Source organism: Thermobia domestica, chromosome 3 (assembly GCF_964235325.1).
Source record: "Thermobia domestica chromosome 3, izTheDome1.hap1.1, whole genome shotgun sequence".
NCBI classification, from domain to species: Eukaryota; Metazoa; Arthropoda; class Insecta; order Zygentoma; family Lepismatidae; genus Thermobia; species Thermobia domestica.
The window spans coordinates 204,018,467-204,030,987 of NC_137456.1; the positions used below are offsets into that span (position 1 = coordinate 204,018,467).

At 38.4% G+C, this 12,521-nt stretch overlaps 1 protein-coding gene across 15 annotated transcripts in view; it reads right to left on the reverse strand.

Annotated features, from left to right (window-relative positions):
* LOC145680929 (armadillo repeat-containing protein 7-like) overlaps positions 1–12,521 on the reverse strand; it is a 141,575-nt gene that overhangs the window by 89,578 nt on the left and 39,476 nt on the right. For 3 of the 15 annotated variants that reach the window (XR_014130700.1, XM_081752109.1, XM_081752110.1), the window contains exon 1: positions 7,384–7,530. The exons of 2 other annotated variants lie outside the window; for them this stretch is intronic. The gene's annotated coding sequence lies outside the window, so the exon portion shown is untranslated. Of the gene's footprint in view, positions 1–4,556; positions 5,058–5,377; positions 5,601–7,383; positions 7,532–7,810; positions 7,860–12,521 lie in introns of those variants that run through there. 10 more of the 15 variants (XM_081752098.1, XM_081752106.1, XM_081752102.1 and 7 more) reach the window with 10 other exon arrangements.

Here is a 12,521-nt window from a genome sequence, read left to right on the forward strand (position 1 = left end):
CTTTTCAAGATTTCGTATCAAAACTGTCACATACTTGTCCAGTGTGACAGTACTTTTCACCAATTCTGTTGTCCGTTGATACCCACTGGTAATATGTTACTTCCTCCTCAGCATCAAAATCCTCGAATTTTGCAATCAGAAGCTGCCTCAAATTTTCACTGGAGGGACACTCGGAACAATGCCTCAGCATGCAATCCCGACTGTGCACAGAACAAACCAGATGACGGATCAAGTCTTAATATGTCTCTTCTATATGACATGCATGCAGTAGAATAATGTTTTGATGTATTGTACACACGCACACGGAATGTGTCCCAGCAGAACCTGCTAATACACCACTTAGGGCGTAGCGTGCAAAATTTAGAAAATCCAATTTTAATGTTGGGATGTTGATGTTTAAATGGAGTATAATTCTTTTAAATTCCCCAGTAATAATCGCTTCTCCATGTGTACATTTTATGAAATACTCACTGTTTTGCCAGGTAGAATTCTGGAATATTCATCATCGACGTAGAAATTTTTTACTATTTGAATTGTATCTTCACTCAGCTGTTTTCCCTTTCTCAATTCAGGAATGGTTAAAATTCCTTTATTCTTCCTGTTCTTTCTTGCTTGCCGGACAGCATATTCACTCACAATAAATTCATCGACAATCTGTTTCCTGCTCCAAGATGAGGGCACTAAAGTTAACAGTTGTACTTTTTCTTTTTTAGTGATTTTACCTTGAAGTTTGGCCTTTATTAAATCAAGAAGTTTATCCATATCATGAGCCTTTTGTTTCACATCTTTTGAAATTTTACAAGAATCTTGTTTAGAGACAAGCTCTTTTCCCACAACTTTGCTTATTTTACTTTTCAGAGCAGAACTTGCTGTCAAGCTTTCTTTTAGCATATGCAGGTTTGCTGTGTGACGGAATGGCATGGAATTTTAGAGGTGACTCCCCTAATGCTGTAAGTGAAACATTAAAATGCTCTACAGTTTCGTTTTTTGCGACAGGTTCTTCTAAAACAAATACATCGTGTTCACTAAATCCGCTCACGTCTTTGCATTCAAAGGAAATCCCAAGTTTGTTTCTGCAATTACCGCATATCTTTTGTTCAGGAATAGCCTTTACAGAGTCAATGTTTTTATTAATTTCATTAGCAAAATCAACACTTACTTTTCGCAAAGCCTTAGTGATTGTTTTTTTGTGGCAATTAAATGGATCAAAACAACTTGTCTGATATGATCATACTTCTTCAACAATTGTGTTTGGGATAACAATTGTGTCTCGGATGTATTGATAATTCAATGCAATTTGACCACCCGTGTATAACTGTTTTTGTCGCGTTCACTTTTAGTTTTCTTTTCTACACTGCGCTGTTCTAATTCACTTCGCGACATCGTTGTAGGCCAAATCATCACTTGACAGGATGAACAACACAGTCTTGCAGCAACCCCAATAAGTATTCAGTCTTAAGCACTCAACACGACATAAACATCTGCACAGAAACACAGCTGAAACCGAAATGAACACGTTACTGTACGGTCACAATGCAGAATCAGGCAAGATTAGACATGTTCCTACTCGCATTGCTCAGACAAGATTTTTCACGTCAGCTTGGTAGTTCAAGACACAACTTGCATGTTCGCATGAACTAAACGATTTGCAATCCGTAACGAGTCTTGCATTAGATTTGATAGTTTATTATGCATCGTGTACATTCACAGCTAAAAGTTCTGAGATGATGAAATGAAATTTACTCCCCTCCCACAGTTGCAAATTCGGTCAATTTCACTTCGTCTCAAATACTGAAAGCTACACAATAACTCTAAAAATAACAGTGAGTTTAGAACTTCAGATGGAGAAAGCATTTTATTCGGGTGCTCATGAAACGAACATTTGTCCTTGTGTACAGAATGTCTCAAAAGTTCCCTGACATAGGGTAATTCGGTTATTATCAGAGTTACAACTAAATGTAAAAGGGAAAATCGTCTCCAAATATGATGTTTTCAATCTAAAGTGAAGGATTTTTTAAAATCGAACTAGCCGTTTGGGCTGTTCACTCTTTATGTACCCAATGTTAAATGAAAATGCAACATTGCCATTTACCTGGACCCACAACATAAGTGAAGTTACTGTCTTTTACGCTAACGTGTCGATGGCCAGCCCCCATTTAAAACATAACCTCTATTCACCATACTTTTACAAAATTGATCCACCTCCCCCAGCCCCTCTATTAATGGCAATGTTGCATTAGCCCAAACGGCTAGTCCGATTTAAAAAGAAATCCTTCACTTTAGATTGAAAACATTATGTTTGGAAACTGCTTTTCCTCTTACATTTTGTTGCAACTGTGATAATAACAGTTACCCTACGTCAGGGAATTTTTGAGACACCCTGTATATTTAACAACTACGAACGTAAGATCTTTGACACTATCAACAAATATATCAAATAAATGTATACTCTTCAAGTCATACAAAACTTTGCATTATGATTAAAAGCTTGTACGGTTAAATTAAGTTTGGTTGGCAGGACTTTTATCTGGCAATGGCTATCCCTTGACTGTCATATAACCTTCATTTCTACTTTATTTGAAAGATAATGGACTGAAGATTTGGAAAATTAATTCAATTTTAACATTAAATTCACTTTGATTATATTAATAGTTCGGCAAACAGATAAAAACTATAAAATTTCGAGAATGAATGTTTCTAGCCTGGTTATCCCGCTTCTCTGAACCCCCAAACATTTTAACACAAACAACACGTATACTTAGTGATTACTTGAGACCTGTGTGAGTGAATCGAGCAATAATGTGCCAATACCTTCCTTGCATCAATGGCAATAACACTTTACAGATGACACGAAAAGCTGGCGCGTTGGCCTTGAAGGGTTAAACGAGAATTACTAACCGAAGCATTCTAAAAACCACTAATTTGTTTTACAGTCTCTTAGAACATACCTTATGGTTCAATTTAAAAAAAAAAAAAAGAGCGGCAAGGTAATTGGTCCGCCTCACAGCGATAATGCGCATTATGTGAAATTAGAAATTTAAACAAAAAAAAATTAACTATTTTGAAGTGCAAGGGTGCATTCTTCAACCTTAATGTACAGCAATTTTGATGGTGTTCTTTTATTAGCTCTACAGACTGAGATATGAATTTTTGTATTAAGCTCTACGAAATATTAGATGTCCTCGAGAACGACCGGGATGCCTGAAATTCTGAAACTTTGGTCTTGTATTTCTCACAAACTATTAGGATTTCGGAAGAAAAATTTTACAGGTCTTCATACCCTAGTAGTGTTAACAAGTACACGAAGTTCCATTAAAATCTGAATTGGTGGGTGACATGGCCTGGGTAATTTGACGTGGAATGAGCCACAAAGCAAGTTTACTTCCTGTTTATTTGTACGTAAAAGCGTAAATGAAGACACGTGAAACATGAGTTCTTATCGTAAATGAATTGTTTCCCACTATAATCGTTCATGCGTAGGGTTAAAGAACGCTCACGCGCCAGCTCACCCAGAGACGACCTTCCACGCGGACCCTAGCTGCGCTCCTGCTCTTAATGTTTAACATATTATTCTCGCTCTCAGTGGCTACCTAGCACACACGTTAGTTCATGTTTTTCTCGCTAAAACTTTTATAGCATATGCAGAAGCACTATCCTTGTCATCCTAAAGCGAATGTGCAACTACACACACAAGAAATGAATTTTTAAGGTAGAAAAAGTATATTTAACAAAGAAAGAAATTTGCAATGATTGTATGCGTCCTACTCCATTTTAGGGGTACAATTATACTCGTGAAATATGTACTTCTCCGGCGGGAAGTGCACTTTTACAAAGCGTTTCTTAAGGGAGGAGTTGCAATAATGAGTGCAGATTGACTTTAGGAGGCATAAGTATAAATACAGTGTGTGGACATATATATGTCATAAAACTACACTGCATAAAACATGAACTAATTTAAAAACAATCCAACTTGTGTTTGGCGGCCACTAAAATGCATAGTGATCTAACCGAGTAAGGACAGGAGCAAGGGGGCTCATGCAGTAGCGCGTCCGTAACGGTGAGGATAAATATAAACGAGGAAAGTCAGAAAAATACTTCATGTGGCATACAAACGGCAAGGTTCTATAATGCTGCTCCAGATCTTCATCTTCACATACCGGTGAAGATGGGTTAGTAGTCAGGTTGGTTCCTATCGTTATGAAAGTTTAATAAATAATCAATTCACATAGTAATGCCGAGAGAGCGACAGTGAATGAAGATGGGTTAATAGCTAGGTTAATTTATTTTGTTTATTACGACTCAATGGGGATGGGTCCAGGGTTCTAGAACAATGCCCATAAAAATACATACCTCCCGTGTGGCACAGCATTGCAACACTTTTATGATCACTTGGTACACTGCCTTCAAATAGCACTTCACTTCATTATGTGTTCCTTGTGAAGTACTACGTGGTAAAGAACACACTTTATATTTCGTATACCTATATTATACATATGAGAAGAACCAGATATATTTTGATTACTTATGTAGTCCTATTGTACAATCAATTAACTTACTTCTTTCGTAGATTTGACAAATTTTTGACTCCATAAAATGGAATAGCACTGAATGCAAGTATAGATCTCAAAAATACCAGGTCTGCACCGAAGATAAATACAGTAGGTCTACTTGTTACTTGCAATTCTTTTTCCAATCAGTAATATATCAGTAGACAAAAAAGTGCTCAAGCGTAGGCACAGCACACTTGGCAAAGGTTACAGGTAAAATTTAATACCCTGCATGCACAAGAATTAAACACTGACTAATACAGCTCCATTTTACAAGTGTGTTTAGAAGTGTAAGGTTACTAGCGTACAATCATTACAAGTGCTTTACGACGGTTAAAATAATTAAGTGCATACGAAACATGGCTTTATTAGATACTATTTTTCGCCAGCAAAGTACTTCCTCACACTGTACAAAAGTTGTATTTTACAATTTCGGGCGTAGCATTACTAGTGTGGAACCATCAGAAGTGCTATTGAAACTCTCCTTTATTGCGAAAGGCCACGTGTTTTCACTACGCTCGCTTACGCGTATATCCACAGTCACTGACGCGTCTGCTCCCTTCGGACACATGTCCATGTTAACGCATGGAAACACCACCTTCCCCAATGTCCTCATTCTGTTAGCTAGCATCTGTGTTTTTTAGTGGTGGGTTCACTCGAGCAGACGTTTCTACCAAAAAGGAAATTTATATGTAAAATGTGATGTGAAACATTTTTCGTGAAGGAATGGAAGTGTGGATATAATTAATTACAATCACTGCACAGTATATTGAAATGAATCTTGAGTGACAGTGAAAGTATAGTATAAGTAAGTGTGCCATTCCACTAACCTCGCTTTACCTTAACCCTCCGTCGGTGACGTGCATGCTCCCTATGGACGCACTACCTCGCTAGCGCTCGGACCCCATGCTGACTCGGTTAGATAGCATTCGTGCTTTTTAGTGGCCACCTAGCAAAAGTTGGTTAGTTTTACATACTGTAGTTTTTATGCTATACTGCAATACTGTATTTACACTCAGTCCTCCTGAAGTGAATCTGAAAGTAGTAATGGAGCTTCTCAGACACTAAGAATATAATTACTGAATTATAGTTTGTCGGGTTTACTCGAGCAGATGGTTCTACCAAACAGAACATTTACACGTAAAACTCGTCATGAATCTTTTGCGAAAGAATGAGACTGTGAATATCAATAATTATGGGTTAACTTTACAATGCCGGATCCAGCTGATATTCTAAGAAACCAGAAGTTGCACTATTAAGTTCAAGACAATAAGTCAAGACTGCCCTAACCTTAAGCTAAATCGTTCCTATCCCTACCCTACTCTACTGAACTCTACTATACACTTTTAAAGCGGTACTACTTCTCGATGCGGAGCTGGAGCATGTATTGTAATACATACTCGTACAACCCACTGAAATGAAATTTGACTGACAGTGAAAGTATTGTATGTGTAAGTGTTCTCTTCTACTATGTTAGTTTACGCGCATACCCCCCGTCGCGTATTTATTGCGAAGCGTCTGCTTCCTACAGACGCACACCCTACTTATCACTCGGTGCCTCTTGCTTCGACTCTCAGATAGCATTCACGATTTTCCGTGGCCACCTACCACATGTTGTTTCGTTTTATGCACTATTTTTTTACGCCCTACGTCCACACTGGAGCAGGTTCTAGAACAGTTCCCGGGGTATGTTTAGTAGAAGGGGTCCAGAAGCACGTAAAAAACACAAAATTTACAGGAGAAATGAGTGATGCAAGTACTTAGACATAGCATAACGTAACCAACTGTAACCTAACCTAACATAAACTAACGTAAGCTAACCTGAACTAACCTAAACTAACGTAATATTAGTAGAAATAAGCGAAATTCTATCATTTTTTGGAAAATTATGCGGGACTCCTACATTAATATAACATAAACTAAACTAACCCAACGTAACCTAAACTAGCCTAACCTAACTTAAACTAACCAACCCTACCATAAACTAACCGAAAGTGAACTAAATTACCAAAATTGTAACATTGGGTTAAGTTTAGAGTTACCCCTCCGGTTTTTATAAAAATCAGGAAAATTTACAGGAGAAATGAGGTAAGAAATGATAATTTGAAGTTTTTATTTGATGTTTAGGAATTTAAGTTCGGCATGAGAGTTATGTTTAATACGAGAAAAGATATGTGGAAGTTAGTACTATTTGCCGGATGCGGAAGCATTCGCGGAAGGTTTCAGCAGCATGGTAGTTGTAAAATATGGCGAACAGGTGTAATGGATGCTCAAAAATAATGAAGAAAACCTTTTAAATTTTTGTAAAGCCAAGGAGTACTAAAGTTAAGTGAAATGTAATAATTTTTAATATTTTAAGCACTGTTTTTTGTATGTTGCAAAGTCCAAGGGCACCTACAGACTGGAGGGGCAACTCTAAACTTAAGCCGTAACATTTTATATAGAAAAGAACTGGACCCCTTCTGCTAAACATAGGCCCAGTTCCCCTATAGAGCTTAGCTTAGGTTGGTTCTTTTTGTACCGTGTAGCATAGCCTAGCGAGCGTTACCGAGAGAAGGCGGGTTAGAGCTCCGCAGGGCACGTTGTTTCCCGTCTTTTTTACAGCTAAACAGTAAGGGGGATCTTCGTTATAGAACCTTGCCTTGTACTGCATATAAACCTAGCGCTCCTGAACTCAATCTGCAAGTACTGATGGAATACTTCATTTATCCGATATTTTGCTAAAAGAAATACAAAGCCCTAGCCTAACCTGAAAATATAAGAAATTTGTAAAAATTTGGTAGAACCATCTGTTCGAGTAATACCAATTTGTTAACCATTATATCGAGTGATGTACCTAGATCGACCTGTGCGAGAAACCGCATGTCGTCATAATATATCATATCAGTGTTGCCATAGCTCTGGAGAGGGCTGAAAAATAGTACCAAATTGAAACAAGAAGGGCTGAATTCATTTTTGTCAAAAATTAAAATATTTTTGCACACGTATGATCATCCCTGATCTAACTTTAGGCCTATACAGAAAGTTTGTTACCACGCGTCGATATAGATCTCTAAAACGCAGAAATGTTCTGGTATTTTTATATTCGTCAATATTGCGTCACTTTTCGTGCTATACCATGCCGTTGCAGGGGGACGGTCCCGAGCGCCAAGTAAGGGGGCACAAAATTCGGAAGGAAGAAAAGGGAGAAAGTGAGAAAAAGGGGTCAAAATCGAGGAAGACCAAGGTTTATTTTTAATAATTTTATTACGCTTCGCGCCAACCTCAGTCATGTACGGGGGCGCCGTCGTGTATTCTCTCCCAGGCGCTGATATCAGTGATGCCAATTCCTTCAGAGCCGTTTTCCCTTCACAAGCTTCAGAATTTCCCTTTTCCGGACAAAATTTCCCTTCATCCAAACCGTTCAAGTACTGTATTTAGTAAACGTATTTTTAATCGTTTTCGCTTCCAGCCCCTCACCCCAACCTTATAACCACATACAAGCAGACACCTAACAGCCTTCCTTTGAGCTTACGCAGAATTTGAACTTGATTTGTTGTTTAGGTATCTAAGGCGTCGCGATAGAGGAGGGGGAAGAATATGGTTGAGTTGATTTTAGTTTAGCGTCCCGTTCAGCAGCGAGGCTATATGAGACGTGGACCTACTGATTAACGTGGAATCCGAACCACATGGGGGAAGAATATGGAAAGGTGTAGGCTAGGACCTATGTTAAAGGTGCAATCTCTGCATTTGCCTGGTGTGACTGAGGAAAAACCTATAAATACCTCGGTCAGGACGGACAACCTAAATAAATCATAAAGAATATAAAATAAATATTATGTAAATTTAATTTTTATCCTAGATGACATGATAGATTTTAATATTAATGTAACCTAAGGTACAAAGAAAATATTAAGTATATATTTGGTATGTACTTACTTAAGAACAGCACTCCCATATTTACTGAAACGAATACGAACAGTTACAAAGAAAACTCTAGCTGCTGCTGTCTTTGGCTGTACACGAGGAATGTTCGTAAGCACAATACAAACTAAATCAAAGTTTAGAGATGCGTAATTCTTAAGAATTTATAGTTCTGTGCGCACAGTTACCAGAAAATTTGTAAACTTACACAAACACACACACACTAATGACCCAGTATTCGCCCATATATACATATTTACATTCACGACACGCAGATTTTCTTCTCTTACATCGATTAATCCTCTTCACAATCAATTTTCTGGTTGGAAAAAACATCTTCTGATTGGGAAAACCAAACTGTTATAATAGTTGGAGTGATAATTTAATTGAGAAATATTTAATCTTATTGCATTGCATTTAATTCAACAATGGGAAGGTTAATTTTGATAAAAGATTTTCAATAAGCATTGTTGTAATGTTTCGAATTTAACTGAATATGTTGATCGATGTGTAATGTTGATAAATATTAACGAATACACAGCAAGATAACTTGTGAGAATTTATATGAAATATGTGCAACGGATTATGTTTGGAATAAATACGACGTTGAATTTATACTGAATTATAATGAGATTAATCAGATACGTAAATCAAGGTGACCAGAATTTTTACTTGCAAAAACGGGACACATACGAATCGGCGACGCGGGGGAGGGGGGATAAATATGTGACTTTCAGATTGTATTTTGGGACTCAACAGTGTTTTCAATTTACAAAATACACAAGTAAGAATGATAACACAGTGTCTCTAACTTAAGTACTACCCAACAATACTTTTAACTACTTGAACACTCAGAAATCGAACTCAATTCCCACTTGAACCACCGAACACTCAATTCCCATTTGAACATTCAGAAGTTCCAGACACGGCTCAACCTTCCCAATGAGTGTTGGTACGGAAGAGTGTAGAATTTGCATTGACCATTTATATTTTGAATAATAATTCTGGGACATCTGGGTCATTTTTGCTTAAAAACGGGACATTTAGGCGTCCTGTTTGAGAATCAGATAAAAACGGGACAACGGTTGAAAAAAGGGACTGTCCCGGCTAAAACGGGACGTCTGGTCACCTTGACGTAAATACATTCAATCTATAAATGATTGGAGAGACGTTCAAATTTCCCTGCAATATTGAGAGATTATAAGCAATTTCCCTTTTTCCCTTTTCTCCAAAATTTACTCAAAATTTCCCTGCGCCAAGGGAAATTTCCCTTCAATTGGCATCACTGGCTGATTTTCTAAGGTACGGCACTGGCAGCGTGGCCAGACTCACAGCTCGGAATTATTCCAAAACCTGATCGAAATGATGCTAGATTCGGTCATATTATGCTAGATCCTCATAATTACTAATTCAGAAGTTTTAAAAGAAAAAAACGAAGTTGAGATACGATAACATAACTTAAAATACGCAGAGCGCAAGGATGCGTGAGTAGAACTCAACCCTTCACGCACCAAAGCTTTAACTCAACTAAACTAACGCAGTCGTTGCCAGACTCAATGGCGTATATATCGTATAAATGAATGCAAAGTGTTTGTTTACATATTTTGAAAGGAAATTACCTCGCAGCATAAGCGGAGTTGGGAATTGTCTGCTGAAGGGGGGGGGGAGATTCTGGTCGGTCTTGGACCTTTCATTTCAGGAATAAAGATGGTCATGAAGTCAGAAATAAAGATGGTGAAGTTGTCAAAAAGTGGGGGGGGGGAGAATGGCCCCCATAGCTTCGCCCATGCCTCGCAGTTAAAGGATTAGAAAACTCTGGGTGGAGCCACAAAAAAAAAAGCCCAAAGCCGTTTCTAACTTACTTCGGAAAATAAGACTGGCTGTATGGTTTACCCTCCCCGATAAACACCACCTTTACGAAGACACTTATGTGTCGGGTGGGGAGGATTGCGTGCTACAGTGAAATTTAGAGCTGTGTCGGTGGTAGTTCACTACCAGAAGGACCGCCCCTACCGAATTGGTCTAAATGGAGTAGCCAGACGAAGAGTGTTCTGGGAGAAGGCAGCAGTTTTCCAGTAGCCAAGTTGGCGAAAATCATAGTGATTGGTACGGCAACTTGGACATTAGTCCCAGGCGTGGTCAGAGTGACTTTAACGGCTGGGATACTGCGGGGTGGAAGGCAACGGGAAACCCTCACTCTATTTTCCCTAGTTTGCTGGCAACAAAAAGAACATATGAACAATGGTCTTTCGCAGGTCAAAATGTAGTTCCGGAGGTGAAATATCCCCCCATTAGGATCTCCGGGAGGGGGATGGCTTGGGAAGGACTATTGGACGAGAAAGTAATAATGGAGGGAACACAGACAGAGAAAGAAAGACAGGGAAGAGCAAAAGGTTTAGGATAGGGACATGGAACGTACGTACTATGTTACAGGGAGGAAAATTAGAAAATCTTAAAGAAGAAATGAAACAAAATAATTTAGATTTGGTAGGCGTTTGTGAAGTTAGATGGGAAGGTAATGGGGTATTGAACAGCGAAGGATATAGAATGTTTTACTCAGGTAATGAAAAGGGCGGTCATAATGGCGTAGGAATAATTCTTGGAAAGCGCTTAAAGGAGAAGGTAATGAAAGTAGAATTTATTGATGATAGAGTTATGATGTTAAGACTTAAAGGGAAAACGAAGGATCTAGTGGTTATACAGACATATGCACCGACGACTTCGCATGCAACTGAAGAAGTAGAGGAAAATTATGAGAAAATAGAAGAAATTATAGATAGGGAGAAGAAGGGTGCGTGCATAATTCTAATGGGAGATTTCAATGCAGTTGTGGGAGAAAAACAGGAAGGTAGTATCGTAGGCAAATATGGTTTAGGCGAAAGAAATGAAAGGGGAGAGGAACTGGTGAATTTCTGTAGACAGAGTTCACTAGTAATTGGGAACACTTGGTTCAATCAGCACAAGAGAAGAAGATATACATGGAAATCACCAATAGGCGGCGGAAGATATCAGATAGACTATGTTATGATTCAGGACAGGTATCGGAATAGCTTAAAGAACGCAAAGACCCTTCCCGGGGCTGATATTTTCTCTGACCATAATCTTGTGCTGGCCGAAGTAGATATTCAACTGAAAAATGTAAGCAGAAGAAAAGTAGGTAACAAAGTGTTGAATACTGAAAAGTTGAGAAACGAGGAAATAAGAAATCTTTTCGTTAAAAAAATTCGAAGAAAAATGTTCAAACGAGGAAAGAATAGGTGCAGGTAGTAACGCACGGTGGGAACATATTAAACGTTGCTTACAGCAGGCTGCAGAAGAAGCTGTAGGTTACCGCGAACACAAAACTGCTAAGAAACCATGGGTTACAGAGCAGATGTTGCAGAAAATGAGTGAGAGGAAGATGTGGAAAAAGGTTGATACAGAAGAGGGCAGAAAGATGTACAGAAAGTTAAATAATGAATTACGAAGAGAAACAGACAGAGCGAGGGAAGAGTTTTAAGAAAGAAAATGCGAGGACATAGAAGAACTAGAAAGAGCTGGGAAATATGAGGAAATGTACAAGGAGGTGAAATCTATGGAATTTCGGAGGAAACGGTATTATGATGGCAGTAGAAAATAAGAATGGGAAGGTAGTCAGCGAGAGAAATGAGGTCATAGGAAGGTGGAAAGAATACGTTGAAGACTTATATGAGAGTAGGGATAGACCATGTAGCCTAAATGTCGAAGTAGAAAATGAAGTAGACGAGGATGATAAAGGATTTAGTATTCTTCGGGATGAGTTTGAAAAGGTTATTATCCGAGATTAGGAATGGAAAGGCAACCGGAATAGATAGCATACCAATCGAATTCATTAAAAATATAGGAGACAAGGGAAAGAAAGAATTGTTCCGACTATGTAATGAAATATATGAAACAGGAAACAGAGGTGTATGTTGTATTTATTGATCTAGAAAAGGCTTTTGACCGCGTGAATTGGGAATTGTTGTTGGGAGTTCTAACGAAGATAGGTTTGGAATGGAAAGATAGAAGACTCATAAGAAACTTATACATGAACCAACAAGTAAGTGTGAG